Source organism: Myxocyprinus asiaticus, chromosome 3 (genome assembly GCF_019703515.2).
Source record: "Myxocyprinus asiaticus isolate MX2 ecotype Aquarium Trade chromosome 3, UBuf_Myxa_2, whole genome shotgun sequence".
Lineage (NCBI taxonomy): Eukaryota > Metazoa > Chordata > Actinopteri > Cypriniformes > Catostomidae > Myxocyprinus > Myxocyprinus asiaticus.
The window spans coordinates 11,571,029-11,588,487 of record NC_059346.1 but is presented as its reverse complement, the minus strand read 5'-3'; the positions used below and the strand labels follow the sequence as shown (position 1 = coordinate 11,588,487).

Here is a 17,459-nt window from a genome sequence, read left to right as displayed (position 1 = left end):
CCAGGTAAGATAACCACCTAGGACAATCGGGTAGGAGAAAGCCATTTAAAGACTCTCAGTCACTGCTCACCGCCCGTCTTAGCAAGTTGTATGTACGTGACTAAGCGGCAATATCGTCTGGTTAAGAAACAAGCCAAACCAGACGATATTAGTTAACCCTACAACCGCTGATTAAGAACGGAACTGGCTATCCATTTTCGGGAGGTTTACGTAATTTAATAGCGGCCGGCGTAAGTCTCCAAAATCGAAAGGACAGTTAATAGAAGAGGATTTAGAGTAATTAATAACCTAAAAATGTTAAATTAAATGAATTATCAGAAATTAATTAGAGCTTAAATATAAATTAGAGGTCAACTTAAAATTGGAGTCAGATTAATATAAAATTGGAGTCAGATAAAGTGAATAATGGAATCAAATGTGTGAATTAACAATAATTGCTTTACTTCAGCGCTCAGAAAAGACAGAACAACACAGAGACCTTCAAGAGCAATTTATTGAAGTTCCACTCCGGAACGGATAGAAAATCCGTTATCCCTTTTTACACACCCTCTTCCGTGTGCTACTTGAAGTAGATGTTACGTGGCATAATGTCAATGGACAGCTATTGAAAGGGATACAGTTGAAGTCAAAAGTTTACATATGCTTTGGTTGAAGTCATTAAAACTCATTTTTTAACCACTCCACAGATTTCATATTAGCAAACTATAGTTTTGGCAAGTCGTTTAAGTAGGGCTGGGTGATATGGCCAAAACTGTTATCACAATATTCTTTTGCATATTGTTCGATATCGATATTTATCACGATATACATTCACATTTACACATTGCACATTTTTTATTTCAAAGTTGGTGGAAGAAAAGAAGAAAAAATAAATTCTAAATAGTCAAAATAGTCACTACAAAACTGCACTGGGGGTCCAGAGACAGCAAAAGCAGTGGGGTCTGAGGGATTTTTTACCAAAATATTTTATAGTTTATCAATAGAGTGCATTTGAAAATGAATGTTATAAGATCATCTGTTCGTTTTGAAGCATAATGACAGCAGTCCAGCATTTGTTTGAATATTTTTACATTAAAATGAAATATTTTTATATTTCTTTAGATTCAGATACCCAAGTATGGGGGCATAGAAGCCCTTGTGACTGTGGAATGATGCTGTATGGGGGTTCAGGGGTATCCCCTGTGAGAAAATTTAGAAAACGTCTGAATTGAACATTTCTATATTTTCATTAAAGTGAGAAAGACTACCAACTAGTAATTTTATTGTCTTTCCTTGTCATCCATTCCAGAGATGATGACATCTGATTCATTTTCACAAAATTAGAACAAAAATGTATTTGTTCATTATTAAAGGCTAGTAACATGCTGATTAATAAAGCTAAATTTAGAAGGGGAAAATGTTATGGTCTAAAGGTGCTTTGGAACCACATTAACTTATGTGACACCTCATGTCTATACACATGCAGGGAAAAGAGTCAATGTGTGCAGAGTGGGACAGGGCACAAATGATGCATGTTTGGTGCTAGAGAAAAATATTCAAGACTACTGTGGATTTCTTCCACACCAGTGGAAACGCAGCCTGAGAAAGCCAAACTGCTTGCGTTTTTAGCGACACGCACTAAATATAGAACATTCCTCAAAAGCTTATCATCGATATCCTGGATTTTTTTTATCACTATAAATATCGAGATCGTTTTATTGCCCAGCCCTGCTTTTAGGACATCTACTTTGTGCATGATGCAAATAATTTTTCCAACAGTTGTTTACAGACAGATTGTTTCACTTTTAATTGACTACATCACAATTCCAGTTGGTCAGAAGTTTACATACACTAAGTTATCTGTGCCTTTAAGCAGCTTGGAAAATTCCGGAAAATTATGTCAAGCCTAATTTAGCTTCTGATAGGCTAATTGGAGTCAATTGGAGGTGTACCTGTGGATGTATTTTAAGGCCTACCTTCAAACTCAGTGCCTCTGCTTGACATCATGGGAAAATCAAAAGAAATCAGCCAAGACCTCAGAAAAAAAATTGTGGACCTCCACATGTCTGGTTAATCCTTGGGAGTAATTTCCAAATGCCTGAAGGTACCACATTCATCTGCACAAATAATAGTAGGCAAGTATAAACACCATGGGACCACACAGCCATCATACCGCTCAGGAAGGAGATGTATTCTGTCTCCTAGAGATGAACGTAGTGCAAATCAATCCCAGAACAACAGCAAAGGACATTGTAAAGATGCTGGAGGAAACAGTATCTATATCCACAGTAAAACGAGTCCTATATCGACATAACCTGAAAGGCTGCTCAGCAAGGAAGAAGCCAGTGCTCCAAAACCGCCATAAAAAAGCCAGACTACAGTTTGAAAGTGCACATGGGGACAAAGATCTTACTTTTTGGAGAAATGTCCTCTGGTCTGATGAAACAAAAATTGAACTGTTTGGTCATAATGACCATTGTTATGTTTGGAGGAAAAAGGGTGAGTCTTGCAAGCCAAAGAACACCATCCCAACTGTGAAGCATGTGGGGTGCTTTGCTACAGGAGGGACTGGTGCACTTCACAAAATAGATGGCATCATGAGGAAGGAAAATTATGTGGATATATTGAAGCAAAATCTCAAGACATCAGCCAGGAAGTTAAAGCTCAGTCACAAATGGGTCTTCCAAATGGACAATGACCCCAAGCATACCTCCAGAGTTGTGGCAAGATGGCTTAAGGACAACAAAGTCAAGGTACTGGAGTGGCTATCACAAAGCCCTGACCTCAATCCTATAGACAATTTGTAGGCAGAAATGAAAAAGCCTGTGCTTGTGTGAGGCCTACACACCTGACTCAGTTACACCAGTTCTGTCTGGAGAAATGGGTCAAAATTCCAGCAACTTATTGTGAGAAGTTTGTGGAAGGCTACCCAAAATGTTTGACCCAAGTTAAACAATTTAAAGGCAATGCTACCAAATACTAACAAAGCATATGTACATTTCTGACTTACTGGGAATGTGATGAAAGAAATAAAAGCTTAAATAAATAATTCTCTGTTCTATTATTCTGACATTTCACATTCTTAAAATAAAGTAGTGGTTCTAACTGACCTAAGACAGGGAATGTTTTCTATGATTAAATGTCAGGAATTGTGAAAAACTGAGTTTAAATGTATTTGGCTAAGGTGTATGCAAACTTCAACTGTAGACTTCAACTGTATGAGCAGTTTATGTGCTCTACTAAGCCCACGCACAAGAAATTGGCGTGAAGAGACAGGAGAGACAGGCCACTTCTATTAAAATGAATGGGAGAAATTGGATCGGTCAACAGATGTAAAACAGGAATTCCCTCCTTACATGTAAAAGAGCCAATCAACTTTTAGAGACAGACATCACCAGTCAATCAACTTGAGAATGCGCATGCACATTAGCTAAACAAGCCGGGAAATGTTTGTTTTTTAGTGTAATCTGAGGTAAAGAAGCATAGTTTATGATACCAGTGTTGTCAGATTTTACTGCTGATTTTAAATATGTTCTTTGATCGTAATCTTGACCAACCATCTTGGAGATTTGGTTTTTACCTATTCAAGTAGATAGGAGCTGCAATTGTATGCCGCTTGTTTACACAGAAAAATAGCTGCTCAGCCAGCCCAAGAGCATTCCAAAGATGGCCGAAGAGTGACCTGACTAGCTAAAAAGACTTTGGTTGTACTCATATAGGCATGCCAAGAAATCTTCATTGTACTATGCTTTCTTTTTATAAGTTGTAGCAAAGTGCCACAGAAGAAGGAATGGATCCAAAATTAACCCCGTTTCCTGGGCCTCCAGGGGTCTCCAGGATGTCATGGCTACAGCCTTCTGGAGATCAGGGTCAACCACTCGACCAGCCCCCCTTTGGGCGAGCCAGATTTCTCGTCATGCATAAAGATGAACCTCATTCAGGATGAGGTAGAGCCTTCGGCCTACCCACAGAAATGCCTGCTGTGCAGTATGGCAGAGGGATAATGTGCCCTGCCGTGAGTGAGCCAGTGGTTGGAATGGCAAGAGGAGTGCCATTACCAGTGGAAGAAGGTATAACATCCTATTTATATTAAAACAAAAATTAGCAGCATATATAATTAACATTTGAGTCACCAAACATTTTTGTTTGAAAGCGCATTGATTTTTTCCTCCAATGGAAATTAAGATTTTTGAAAACCATCTCCACAAATGCATACTTTGGAAAGCAATGATGTTAGGACACTGAAAGCGGAGTTCCTAAACGAATACGGATTAGTGTGAATGTGGCCTGTATAATTGACCGTTGTCCCAGGCAACCAATTTCCTGCATAGCTGTGGAAATACATTCTTGTCTCTCTTTTACTCTTGTGGTGTGTTTTTTTTTCTTACATAAAATAATTTAACTCAGATTCATAATTCATGTCCATTTATTTATTATAAATATAGGGCTCACTGATAAATCCATATTTGAATCAGTATTATATTTACACATCAAGTTATAAGCATGACAACATGTTATTTGCCCACTGGCCTCTATCCTTCATGGCTTTCTATTAATCCCCTATATATATATATGAATTGGCTACATCACTGGACTCTCCTCTCCACCAATAGCTGGTGTATTGTGGGCGTTCTTGCGCACTATGGCTGCCATCGCATCATCAAGGTGGATGCAGCACACTGGTGGTGATTGAGGAGTTTCCCCCAATGCTATGTAAAGCGCTTTGAGTGCCTAGAAAAGTGCTATATAAATTGTTATTATTTGTTTAGGTTGAAACTCCTGGGCTGGGCTTATCACTCATGTCCATGTTCAGGGGGTTGGGCATCGAGCCAGGAAAAACATCGGGCAGAGGAGCAGCATCTATTGGTATGTCAAACAGAGAGAATTTAAAGGGATAGTTAATGCAAAAATGACAATTCCGTTATCATTTACTTACCCTCATGGTGTTCCTAACTCGTATGACTGACTTTCTTTGTTGGAACACAAAAGTTGTTTGTAGTTTCGGTCACTATTGACTTTTGTTGTACGGAAAAAAGATGCAATGAAAGTTAATGGTGACTGGGGCTGTCAGTCCTAGCTCTGTTTCTGTTTATTTCACCTTTAAGACATGCCCACTATGGGGGCCTGGGTAGCTCAGCAAGTAAACAACTTGCGCTGACTACCACACCTGGAGTCTTAAGTTCGAATCCAGGGTGTGCTGAGTGACTTCAGTCAGGCTTCCTAAGCAACCAATTTGCCCGGTTGCTAGGGTGGGTAGGGTCACGTTGGGTTAACCTCCAGGTGGTTGCTATAATGTGGTTCTCGCTCTCGGTGGGGCACATGGTGAGTTGTGCTTGGATGCTGCGTAGAATAGCGTGAGCCTCCACACGCGCTAGGTCTCCTCAGTAATGCGCTCAACAAGCCACGTGATAAGATGCACAGATTGACTATCTCAGATGCAGAGGAACTGAGATTCATCCTCTGCCACCTGGATTGAAGTAACTACACCACCATGAGGACTTAGAGCACATTGGGAATTGGGCATGCCAAATTGGGGAGAAAAGGGGAGAGAAAAAAAAAGACATGCCCACTGTTATGATTGGCTAACATCTTTACAGATTAATTTCTCAACTTTAAAATCCTCTGGCCTTTATTTTGGTGGAACTTTACAGGATAAACCTTGAGCTGGGCTAAAAACAGTAGCTCTTCACGAGTTATGTGTGCATGTGCTATGAGAGTGTGCGAACAACAGAGCAGTGCTCATTCACTGAAGCGTGCTGCGCATACAGACAATATATTTACTTATTAAACACATCCTTTGCGATTCACAAAACTATTGTATGGCTTCAAGAGACTTTGAATATAATGCACATGTCATATGGACTACTATAATGGTGCTTTTATGCTTCTTTAATGTCATATTGGAGCTTGACAGTAACGGTTATGGCACACAATAATATACACTGTCGGAGCACTGAAAAACGCTCTTCATTAATGCGCTAATGAAGAGAATGATTATTTCACTTATGGGGATGTGAACTTTAATGTGCAACATAAACAATGCTTTTTCTACCTGTGAGTGTTTCCGGATTTTAAAGTAACAGTTTCTGTTCAAATTTTCAGACAACGGCCTTTGTTTCTCTTTCGGCCAAAAACCGAAAATAGCAGTTTATGTCATTTTAGGCCGGAAAGTTTGGTGCATCCCTAGTTGACACTGCTCTGTGTTTGAATAAGTTTTTTTTTTCAAAGTTTAAGTATGTTGTGAAGGCGGGGCTATTCAAATGAACTCCACATTGTGATGTCTGTGGCCAATTTTAAAACAAGTCATTTTTTCAGGGTGGAAACAATAAATGCAGTCTTTGGGCTGGAGAGGAAGTTTTGAGTTCTGAAACTTGCAGTATGTTTTTATAAGACAATCAACTCTTACATGTCAAAATATCAAGGAAAATTAGAATTCTCATGTTATGACCCCTTTAAACCGCAGCGCAGAGAATCGCCTGCTTGTTTATAAAGGAGCCGTCTGAGACATGTAAATGACCAATCACTGTATGTTTTGTTGTTGTGTGCCATTATGTTACCAAAATAATAGGCCAGTGTGCAACATGGTCCCATTTAAACTGTCCTGTGTATGAGAGACAGACTAAAAAAGAAACCAGGAGAAACTGCTATCTTCCATCTAAAACACACAAAATCATATTTTTTTTAATTTTTTTGAAATTTCATTCAGGTGAAATTGAGAAAATATATTGCTAAAAAGTTAATAATTTTTTTAGCCAATGTATGTGTATGTCATTTACTGTTATATTAAATTGTGTGACATATCAGCCTATCGGTTACCCTACACTCTAGATATCGTCATTGGCCATTAAAAAACCCATATCAGTCAACCTCTAGTATGGGACTCATTCTATGATACCATGTTTTGTTTTGAACAAGCAGCATGATGGTAACATAAGAACAGGCCCTATATCATTATAAATCCAACACATCCAAACCAAGCCAACTGTATACTGTATTTAAATTTCAAATTAATACCTGCTTCATTCTGTTCATGTTAATGCAAGGTTGAGGTCGAGTGGGTCTTAAATTGTGCTCCCATCATTTTTGTATTCTTGGCAACACCAACAAAGTTGAATGGTCGACCACATAGACTTGCAATGTTCTGCAGAAGACAGAAGGAAGGTCAAGTAGCTAATAACGAAAACAATCTGCAATGTAAATACAAATGATGAAAGTAAGCTCATTAATGTAGTTGCATTAAAAAAAAAAAGTTTTTCTTTGTAATTACTTAAATAGTACTTGAAATAGTCCTTCACTTCTGATTCAATAACCTTTACACAGTTGCTAAGTTTTGCTTAACGATCGACCCTCGGGGCCTCTATGCTTTTGTCAGGCCCCAATTCACAGCAGACTAGCTAGCTTAAAAGATTTTCTCAAGAAACTACTAGCCTTTTAACTATGTTGCATGACTAAACTACCTCGTGGCCTTTTATCACAATGTTTTTGATGTGTCTAATGCACTTGTTCTGAATCAAAGAAATACTTCATCATAAAATTTTTCATTGTTCAAAAATCATTTTTCATTTAAATTATTGATATCTGTTACACGTTCATGAACATCGAGAGAAGTATGTTCACAGTAGGGCTGAAACGACTAGTCAACGTAAAAATTTCCATTGTCGAATAATCGTTTGATGTCATTTAATGTAACATGAGATCATATGAAACTCTGCAGCTCACGCCTGACTGAGGAGAGGAAGAAACACAGCCCACAGTCCAGATGCACTCTAAACTTTCACAGCTTCAGGTGATGTAGATAGCAAAGTATGTGGGCATTAGGGGTGGGCCATATGACCAAAATGTTATAACACGATATGATTAATTTTATATCATGATAACGATATATATCACAATATAGTGATTTTTTTCTGGAAAACCAATTAAAAGCAGTTAACATAATAAATAACCTTATTGTAATGACTATTACTGGAAAATCTAGTCAGTGAAATAAATAGTTCTTGAAAATGACTTATATAATTTACTCCTTATTTAGAACTTGACAAACAGTCAAAGTTAGAGTTGCCACCTGTCCCGTAAAAAACGGGATCATCCCGTATTTAAAGATAAAATGATGCGTCCTGTATTTAAGCTGGTCAAATGGCATCATGGTGAAATCGTTCCAGATCGCCAATTTAACATTGATATAAGTTGGAAAATTTGCCTATGGTGGGTAAGGGACCATCTGAAAGGTCCACACATTGTGCTAAAATGTGCTAATACTGTGGAGGGTGTGATAAGGGACCATCTGAAAAGTCCACAAATGGTGGTAAAACTGTGAAGTTTTTTTCTATATAAATGTTCAATAAGATCAAACAATGTATGAATACAATCATAAAGACAAATACAGGTGAAGGAAAAAAAACTAAAAATAAATAAATAAAAATGATAAAAAAAATAAAAAAAATATGTATAAACCATCCAAAATGTATACATAAGATAAAGAAGACAAATAATCGAAAAAATTTAAATAAATATATTTTTTACATAAAATTATGTTTTTTTTTTTTTACGCATATTAACAGGGGGCCTGGGTAGCTCAGTGGTAAAGACGCTGGCTACCACCCCTGAAGTTCGCTAGTTCAAATCCCAGGGCGTGCTGAGTGACTCCTGCCAAGTCTCCTAAGCAACCAAATTGGCCCGGTTGCTAGGGAGGGTAGAGTCACATGGGGTAACCTCCTCGTGATCGCTATAATGTGGTTCGTTCTCAGTGGGGCATGTGGTGAGTTGAGCGTGGATGCCACGGTGGGTGGCATGAAGCCATGTGTCCATGGCAACGCACTCAACAAGCCACGTGATAAGATGCACGTGTTGACAATCTCAGACACAGAGGCAACTGGGATTCATCCTCTGCCACTGAGGCAAATCACTACGTGACCACAAGGACTTAAAAAAACACATTGGGAATTGGCCAGTCCAAATTGGCAGAAAAAGGGGAAAAATAAATATATAAAAAACACATATTAACTCTTAGGGGCTGTGATTCCAACCCCCCCCCCCAATTTAAAACTTCAAAAGTGGCAACCCTAGTCAAAGTTAAATAAAATAAACACTTGGTGTTAAATCAACCTTACCATACAACTACATTTAAAAAAAAGAAGGATGGAATTAATGCAGAGCGCATCTTTTGGCTTTCATAATATTCGTTAGCATGCTTCATTTTGAGGTGGTAAAAAATATTGTTTGTATTACCACAAGTGATTATCTTCGAGCGACACAGTTTGCAGATTACATTTTTCTAATCTGTGTCGGCTTTTGTGAACCTACACCACAGTCGCACCTGTTTTAACAAGCTCCATTTCGTTTTCTTGACTTTTCAATTGATTTTATCAGCAATAATTCTTCAAATGATGGAGAAGTACAGATGTGCAGAGTAGTCAAGTGCACTTCGGTATGTTAAAGAGATGATCCAGGTATCTGGAACACAGTGTCCCAGTAGAGTGTGTCAGATCATGGTGGACTACTGCATCCTCTGCTATAAAGCTCTCAGAATCTGCCCGCAAAATTAGAATGGCAAAGAATCAGCAACGAGTTTACTGGCACGTTTGTGGCGTTGCCTGATCTGCATAATTCCTTTAGTGAATCTGCCTCTAAACAACGTGCACAAATTTTACAGGTCACAACTCATTCCCTGCTCAAGCCTGGTTTCAGTCTCACATGAAGCGTGCCCACTGATAGATACGCACGCACTGCACACATGGATATTTACATATCGTGATGTGCACGATATAACAAAATCTCTATCGGTTAACACTTTATATTGTCGCCATGATATATGTCATCATATCGCCCAGCCCTAAAGGTAATTATACAAAATACCAAATACAGAAGCACTCTCGTTGTGGAATAAGCGGAGCCTGAGCTGCCGCACCGCTGAAGCAAAACTTGTGTGTCGAGCTTCTTTAAAGGAAACACCTCGCCGTTACATCTTTAATGCAGTTATATTTAATGCTTTATAGCTTTAAACATATAAGTTCAAATAAGGAAGCAGGTTATGTAAACAACTACAAACTCCAAAACTGGCATTTCCCTGTGCTTTCAGTGCCTTTTCTATGAGTTGCACGGAGTGTCCCGATCTAAGGGGGAAGAGATTGAAACTGCATCTGGCTGAGGCACACTCTGGTGCAGGGACGCTCGTCCCTCGAGCATGCGCGCTTGCTGCAGCTGGATTATAACATGATGGCTCGAGACTTATTGTATCATAAAACAGTATAGGGTTGCAACTAACAATTATTTTGATAATCGATTAATCTAATGATTAATACAATGATTATTTGACTATTCTGTGATTATTGCCAGGATTAATCATTAGCTCTTAACCGATTATTCAGCTTGTGCCCCGACTTAAAAGGTTGTATTAAACATGCTTACTAACAATAAAAAGGACAAAATCATCTTTTAAAAATACATCTAAATGACATTCACTGAATTAAAGGGAAAAAATACTTTTTATTAAGTTTAATTCAGTAAGGAAATTCACTGCAAAAAATCCTATTGTTATTAAGTGTTTTTGTCTTCCATTTAAAATTGTCTAAAAATTCTTAAAACAAGACACATTTACTTGAGAAGAAACAAATAAGATATTTAGACTTGCTTTAAGATAATGTATATTAAATATAAGTGTATTTTGTATATAAGAGTATTTTTTCATGTGGTTATACTTCTGCGAGTGCAGTAAAGACAAAATATACTTATATTCAAGATCTATTCTCTAAAAGCATGTCTAAATATCTTACATGCTGCTTCTCAGGTGAATGCTTCTTTTTAAAGGATTTTTAGATATTTTAAAATATTTGTATTTTTAATATTATATTCAAATCCCTCAGATAACAATTTGTTCTTCTGCAGTATAGCTGCTAAAGAAAATGTATGTGGTTTTAAAGGAGTTTTAGATATTTATATTGGAAAACAAGCCAAAACAAAAACAAACCAAAAACATATTTTGTTGCCCTAATAGTCTAATAATCATTCTAATAATCGTTAGATTAGTTATTTATCAAAATAATCCTTAGTTGCAGCCCTAATTCACAGTGGCACATATGTTAATGTGAAAACTTGCATTGCTTTTAGCACTGTAAGGTGCCACCCACTGGTCCAATGGCGGTATCCAATGGGGTGGCTGAAGGTCTCCTGCGTGTTCTGTCTTATCGTGCGCTGTAAATAATACTTTGATTATTTAATTTGAGTTCCATGTTTTATTAATCTTATCATTAATTCTTATCTTTATTTCATCTGACTCCAATTATGAAAAATCTCATTGATGTATCTATGCTCTGAATTATCTTATTATTTTAGTAATTCTCTCTTCTAGACAGCATTTGTTATTTCAATGTTATTTGGGTCCTGTTCTGGCCGGATGCAGGTCCTTTAACTACAAACTCATCAGTTTCAGAAATTATTACGTTTTAGACTAAGTCCTTATAGGTTCTCGGCTTTATCCATTTAGTCTTATTTGGCTAAGTTCAGTATGGATTCTCGACTCACCGTTTAGCTCCAGTCAATTAAGTTCTGTTTTACAGATTCTCAGTCCTACTCTTAGTATTCCCATTTAATTATATTTGGCTAAGTTCTATTATAGATTCTCGGTTCGCCATTTAGTCTTTTAGTACATACTTAACTAATGGGTTACTTCTGAAGTAGCTTAGTTAAGCCAACTCTGACCATAGATTTGTAGTTAATAAGAAACATACTAGAAAACAGTCCTTCAGAATGAACCATAATAACTATTTATTTTACCAGGTAATAGTAATACATTCAAACAATCCAATTAAAATAATAAATCAAACTCAAAGCTATCAGTGAACCAAGCATAATAATATAATTAAAGTTGCATTCCATTCAAACATTTACCAATCATAAGAAATTCAAATTGCCTACCTGGTAGATTAAAAAACTACACACAATGTTTTCTGTGTGGGTCTTCTGGCTACAGAGACCCTGGTAGATTTAAAAATGACACACAATGTTTTCTGTGTGGGTCATCTGGCTACAGAGACCTTGATTCCTTTGTCATTACACACAGCAATTGTGTGGGAGATCTGAATACAGACTAGCTGACTCCTTTGTCATCTCTCCTTAAATACCAAACAATTCTATTGTGTTTGATATTATTTAGGATCTGGTTTTACAGTTTAGGGGGTTCCAAGCAAGTTCTTTGAAGCTTGCATTTTATGTTTCCAAAGAATTCCATATGGTTCTTGTGGGAGGAACATTCTGATACTTAGAGAATTCTACTAAACTCTGAAACCTTACTAGTGACTTGATTTTGCTGGAAGGGAATGAGACGGTGTTACCAGTCGCAATGAGATCTTTCAAATGATACCAAACATGTATGATCAGAAAACCTTTTACATTACAGTACATATTAAGTTAACTTTAGTTTTTAGATGGCCTGAGGTGAGGGGGAGAAAGAGAGGGAGGAAGACCAGATGGAAATGAGATTTGGGGTGTGTGAGCTTCTCCTCAGGGGGTGCCACTTCGGTGCAGCTGTCCATTTCATGTGTGAGTTTTATGACGATGTTATCTCACAAGTTCTTAACTTTCCCAGAAGTGATGCAGACAATTTTTCGCCAGTCTTACTGCACTAAACATATCAAGTTCTCGCGTGAACACGTGCCACTCTTAATGAGCTTCTCTCATAGCGCTCATAGATGAGCAGCTGACGTCAAGATTTTCAATTAAAAATTACTTACATTTCTGGTTATTTATCACCAAAATCTATCACATGACTTCAGAAGACTTGGAATATGACACATGAGTCGCATGGACAACTATTATATTTTTTGTTCCTTTTTGAGTTTAAAGAGAGGCGCTATGTACTGCAATTGTATTGAAAAAAAGACAGACCAAGATATTAATTAAAACATCTCTTATTGTGCGCCACATAAGAAAGTCATATGGCTTTGGGATGATATGAGGGTGAGTAAATTAGGACAAAATATTTATTTTTTTGGTGAACTATTCTTTTAACGTTAGGAACAAGTAAAATAGTCTGAAACTAATGGACCCTTTTCACAGACCCATTATGACATGTTTCCACCTTTTTTTAACAACTTTTTTATATTTCCAATTTTATACAATGTAAATTTATAACATTGAATTTTTGATAATATTACCCTGGAATAAGCTAAAAAAAAAAATCAGTTACCATAGCTGTGATGAGGCTTCTAACACAGCTGCTGAGGGAGTGACAGAAAATTTGGCCTTTTTCTCCAGGGCTGTACATTTTTATCTTCTTTTGCAAAGCTGTGAAAGCATTTTTTTTTAATTTATTTATTTTTTTTTTTTGCTGTTGGAACTAATGGCTTAGCAAAAATTAAAATTGCTGTGGTCCCCCATTCACTGCCATTCAAGTTTATACAACTATGATGACTTCCACTTCATGAACGCGGATGTGTAAAAAAGGTCCATTTAAGATATGTACAGTGTGTAATTTCTGTGCCACTATACTGCAAAAATTATTTTCTTACTCAGTATTTTGCCTTGTTTTGCAGTAAATCCTTAAAGCAAGATAGATATACTTGAAGCAAATTGACATTATATATTAAAGTTACAGTGAAGTGCCTAGATGAGTGCAGTTTCTAGGTACCATTTGCTGTTACAAAGGTTAGGTTTAGGGTTATATATAGTGATAGGGTTAGGTTGAGGGGTAGAGTTTCTGTGGGATTCCAAATAAACACAGTCTGTGAAAGAGGCATGCAGCTCTTTCGAGACTTTGGGCAACTGGGAGTTACCTTATAGACATGACCGTACTATTTGGTGTTTTAACTTATTACCTACTGGAACAGGTGGGGGGTAGGACATGTCAGATGGCTCATCCTTTAAAAAAAATAATCAATAGGCTTTAGTTTACAGCCACACACACACACACACCCCTTTCCACTGTGCTGCTCATGCCAGTGCCAGTTACCGGGGAAACGGAGAACTGATCTCTATACCGGCCCACTTTTTCCACTTTCACCACATCCGACTGATGCATTTGATGGAAGCGTTCAGGCATGAAATGCCTCGAACTCACCCGCAAATTTGCTGTTATTCCTCCTCCTTAAAAATGTAAAAATTCAAGTCAGTGAGCCCATAACCAAGGTAGTTTGAGGAATGGAACATGGTTTTTTGGAGTGAAACAGTTTAAAATACACTTCTTTTTTCTTTTCTTTTTTTTAACAATATCTGCATTAGGTTTGTGTACATGTAGGGTTGCCACTCGTCCCGTAAAAAATACGGGATCATCCCGTATTTAAAGAAAAAATTATGCGTCTCGTATCGAGACAATACGGGACGTGATCGCTAATTTAACATTGATATAAGTTGGAAAATGTGCCTATGGTGGGTAAAGGACTGTCCGAAAAGTCCACAAATGGTGCTAAAACTATGGATTTCTTTTTTCTATATAAATGTTCAATAAGATCACACAATGTGTGAATACAATCATTGAGTCATAAAGACAAGTACAGGTGAAGGAATAGAAAAAAATATGCTTCCCTATCTGTCACTCACTCGACGTTGTGTCGATGTATTGACATTAGGGGTCACTCTTGGGAGCCCCAAACACCTCCGCTTTTTTGAAAAAATTTGCATGCCACTCCCCTGGACATACGGGTATAAAAGGAGCTGGTATGCAACCACTCATTCAGATTTTCTCTTCGGAGCCGAGCGGTTCTATTCATTTAGCTGAATTCATCCACCGAGTTCATTCACCTCTCTCTGCTGGATCTTACAGTGCATTTCAGCGGCTTCTCCCCCTTTGCATCTGTGGTTTGCAGAGAACGCCCCTGGGCGCATCGGCAGAACATTTAAAAGAGTATATTCTAAAAGAGTATATTTTCTTTCTGAAAGAGTGGCACACACGGAACGTCTTTTTAAAGACGTGTCTTTTTAAAGATGCCTTTCTGTTTGTGTGTTATTCCTGGTTGCGGTCGTTATCTCTCCGCTTCCGATGGCCACGATCGTTGTCTTACGTGTCTGGGCACTGCCCATGCGGAGACATCATTCATGGATGAGTCATGTCCTCATTGCAAGAACATTACAAAGGCAACGTTGCGGTCGTGCAAGCAGCTCCCCGCACCGGTCCTTCTATCTACGGGTTTAAGGCCACGTCGTTTAGCACTGGGGGCGATTTGGGGACATCAATGGGACCACCTCTGCCGGGTATCCCCCCACAGACCTCCCATTCCCCAGCACGCTCGCTTGCTCTCACACGAGACTGCCGGCTCATCTCAGCGCGAGTTCGACTTCTCGTTCGGAGCTCCAGAAGACGAGTTTTCGAGCGCAGCATCAGAGAGCGGGCTCGTCCAGTCTGACGCAGAGGCTTCGGCTTGGCTTCCTCCTTCGAGAACGGTCGCCCAGTCTCACGCCGACGCGGAAATGATGGACATGCTTTCCCAGGCGGCCGCAAGCATCGGGCTAGAGTGGAAACCTCCACTCTCCCCTGAACCCTCGCGGCTCGACAATCCGTTCCTGGGCACGGGGTGCCGACCACGCCCCACCCCCATTCCTTTCTTCCCGGAAGTGCATGAGGAGCTGACAAGATCATGGGAGGCACCTTTTACTGCCCGGTCCCAGTCTTTCAGCTCCCCCACTCTCGCTACCCTCGATGGCGGAGCGGCCAGGGGGTATTCGGTGATTCCCCAGGTGGACAAGGAGCTTGCGGTGCACTTGTGTCCGCAGAGCGCCACCACCTGGCATGGGCACCTGAGACTCCCGTCCAGGGCCTGTAGGTTTATGTCTCTGATGGCTTATGCATCTATTTGGATTGCACACAGAGCTTTAGAAGCTCCGAGCAGCTCTTTGTCTGCTTTTGGGGACAGCGGAAAGGAAGCGCTGTCTCCAAACAGAGGATCACCCACTGGGTCATTGACGCCATCGCTATGGCATATCAAGCTCAGGACGTGCCTCCCCCTGCGGGGTTACGAGCCCACTCTACCAGGAGTGTGGCGGCCTCCTGGGCCCCGGCCAGTGGTGCCTCTTTGGCAGACATCTGCAGAGCAGCAGGCTGGGCAACACCCAACACCTTTGTGAGGTTCTACAATCTCCGGGTTGAGCCGGTCTTTTCCCGAGTAGTGGCAGGCACAAGCAGGTAAGTTCCGGGACAACTGGCCGGGTGTACCACTTGTGCATAGCGCCTTTCCCCTCCCTTGATGGGAAGATGTGTGCTCTTGACTCCCAGTAGTGTTCACAGACTGTGATCCCTGGATGACTTTCCTCCTTATCCCTGTGGCAGTTGAGTTTGCGGAGAAACTCGCTGCCGGCTCAGTAAGTGTGCTAATGAGGCCCTGTACTGAGGTAGGTGCTCCGCATGTGCTGGTTCCCCTGAAGGTAACCCCATGTGATATTTTCCGCAAAATCATTTCCCTGTCAGTAAACTGTGTCTTCCTTGGGCAGGGGCCCCTCTGCCCCCGGTTGCCATGCTTTGTAGAAACTCCTCCCCCTTTGGGTAGGACCTACCATGGGACCTCTCCACATGACATACTTCTGACAAGGCTCGATAAAGACCATTTGATGTATTTCCACTCAAAATCCCCCCCCCCCTTCTCTGGGTGGGGTGTGGTCTCCGCGGTGTCTTCCCCTTGGGAGTGACACCCCCCAACACAGACACTTATGGCTCACAGTCAGTTAACAAATTCCACTCAAGGAAAAGAGGCCTCGGCTGGGCTAGCCTGTCCCTATAGTTGGGCAGTCAACTTGATCATGATGGACCGTTCGACACTCATAAGAGCATTGGGGGAGGTTACGTGATGACCTGGTGCGCTGGCTACGAGGCACACAGCAGTCTGCCCATCACACACCGCCATTTCACGCAACACAGTTCAGCTAGTTGTGGCGTTTTGTATCACTACATCGTATCGCTACTTGTGTCACTACATCGACACAACGTCGAGTGAGTGACAGATAGGGAAGGTCCTGGTTACTTTCATAACCTCCGTTCCCTGATGGAGGGAACGAGACATTGTGTCCCTCTTGCCACAACGCTGAACTACCCGCTGAAATGGCCGGGACCTGGTCTCGGCTCCTCAGCACAAAACCTGAATGAGTGGTTGCATACCAGCTCCTTTTATACCTGTATGTCCGGGGGAGTGGCATGCAAATTCCACTCGCCAATTCTCATTGGCCTTTTTTCAAAAAGGCAGAGGTGTTGGGGCTCCCAAGAGTGACCCCTAGTGTCACTACATCGACACAACGTCTCGTTCCCTCCATCAGGGAATGGAGGTTACGGAAGTAACCAGGACGATTTATTGCTAAAACTGTGGAGGATGTGGTTAGGGGCCGTGATGTAAAATAATAATAATTATTAAAATAATTATTAAATGATTAAAAATAACTAAACTGGTGTGTTCAGTAGCACAATATCAAATTAGCATATTTTTGCTGTGGTATCGAAATTGGTATTGGTACCAACTACTGAAATTTTGGTACAGTGACAACACTATCAAGCACATAGTAACGGG

At 39.9% G+C, this 17,459-nt stretch overlaps 1 pseudogene; it reads left to right on the top strand.

Annotated features, from left to right (window-relative positions):
- Positions 1-17,459, top strand: part of LOC127431263 (piwi-like protein 2) — a 74,172-nt pseudogene that overhangs the window by 16,043 nt on the left and 40,670 nt on the right.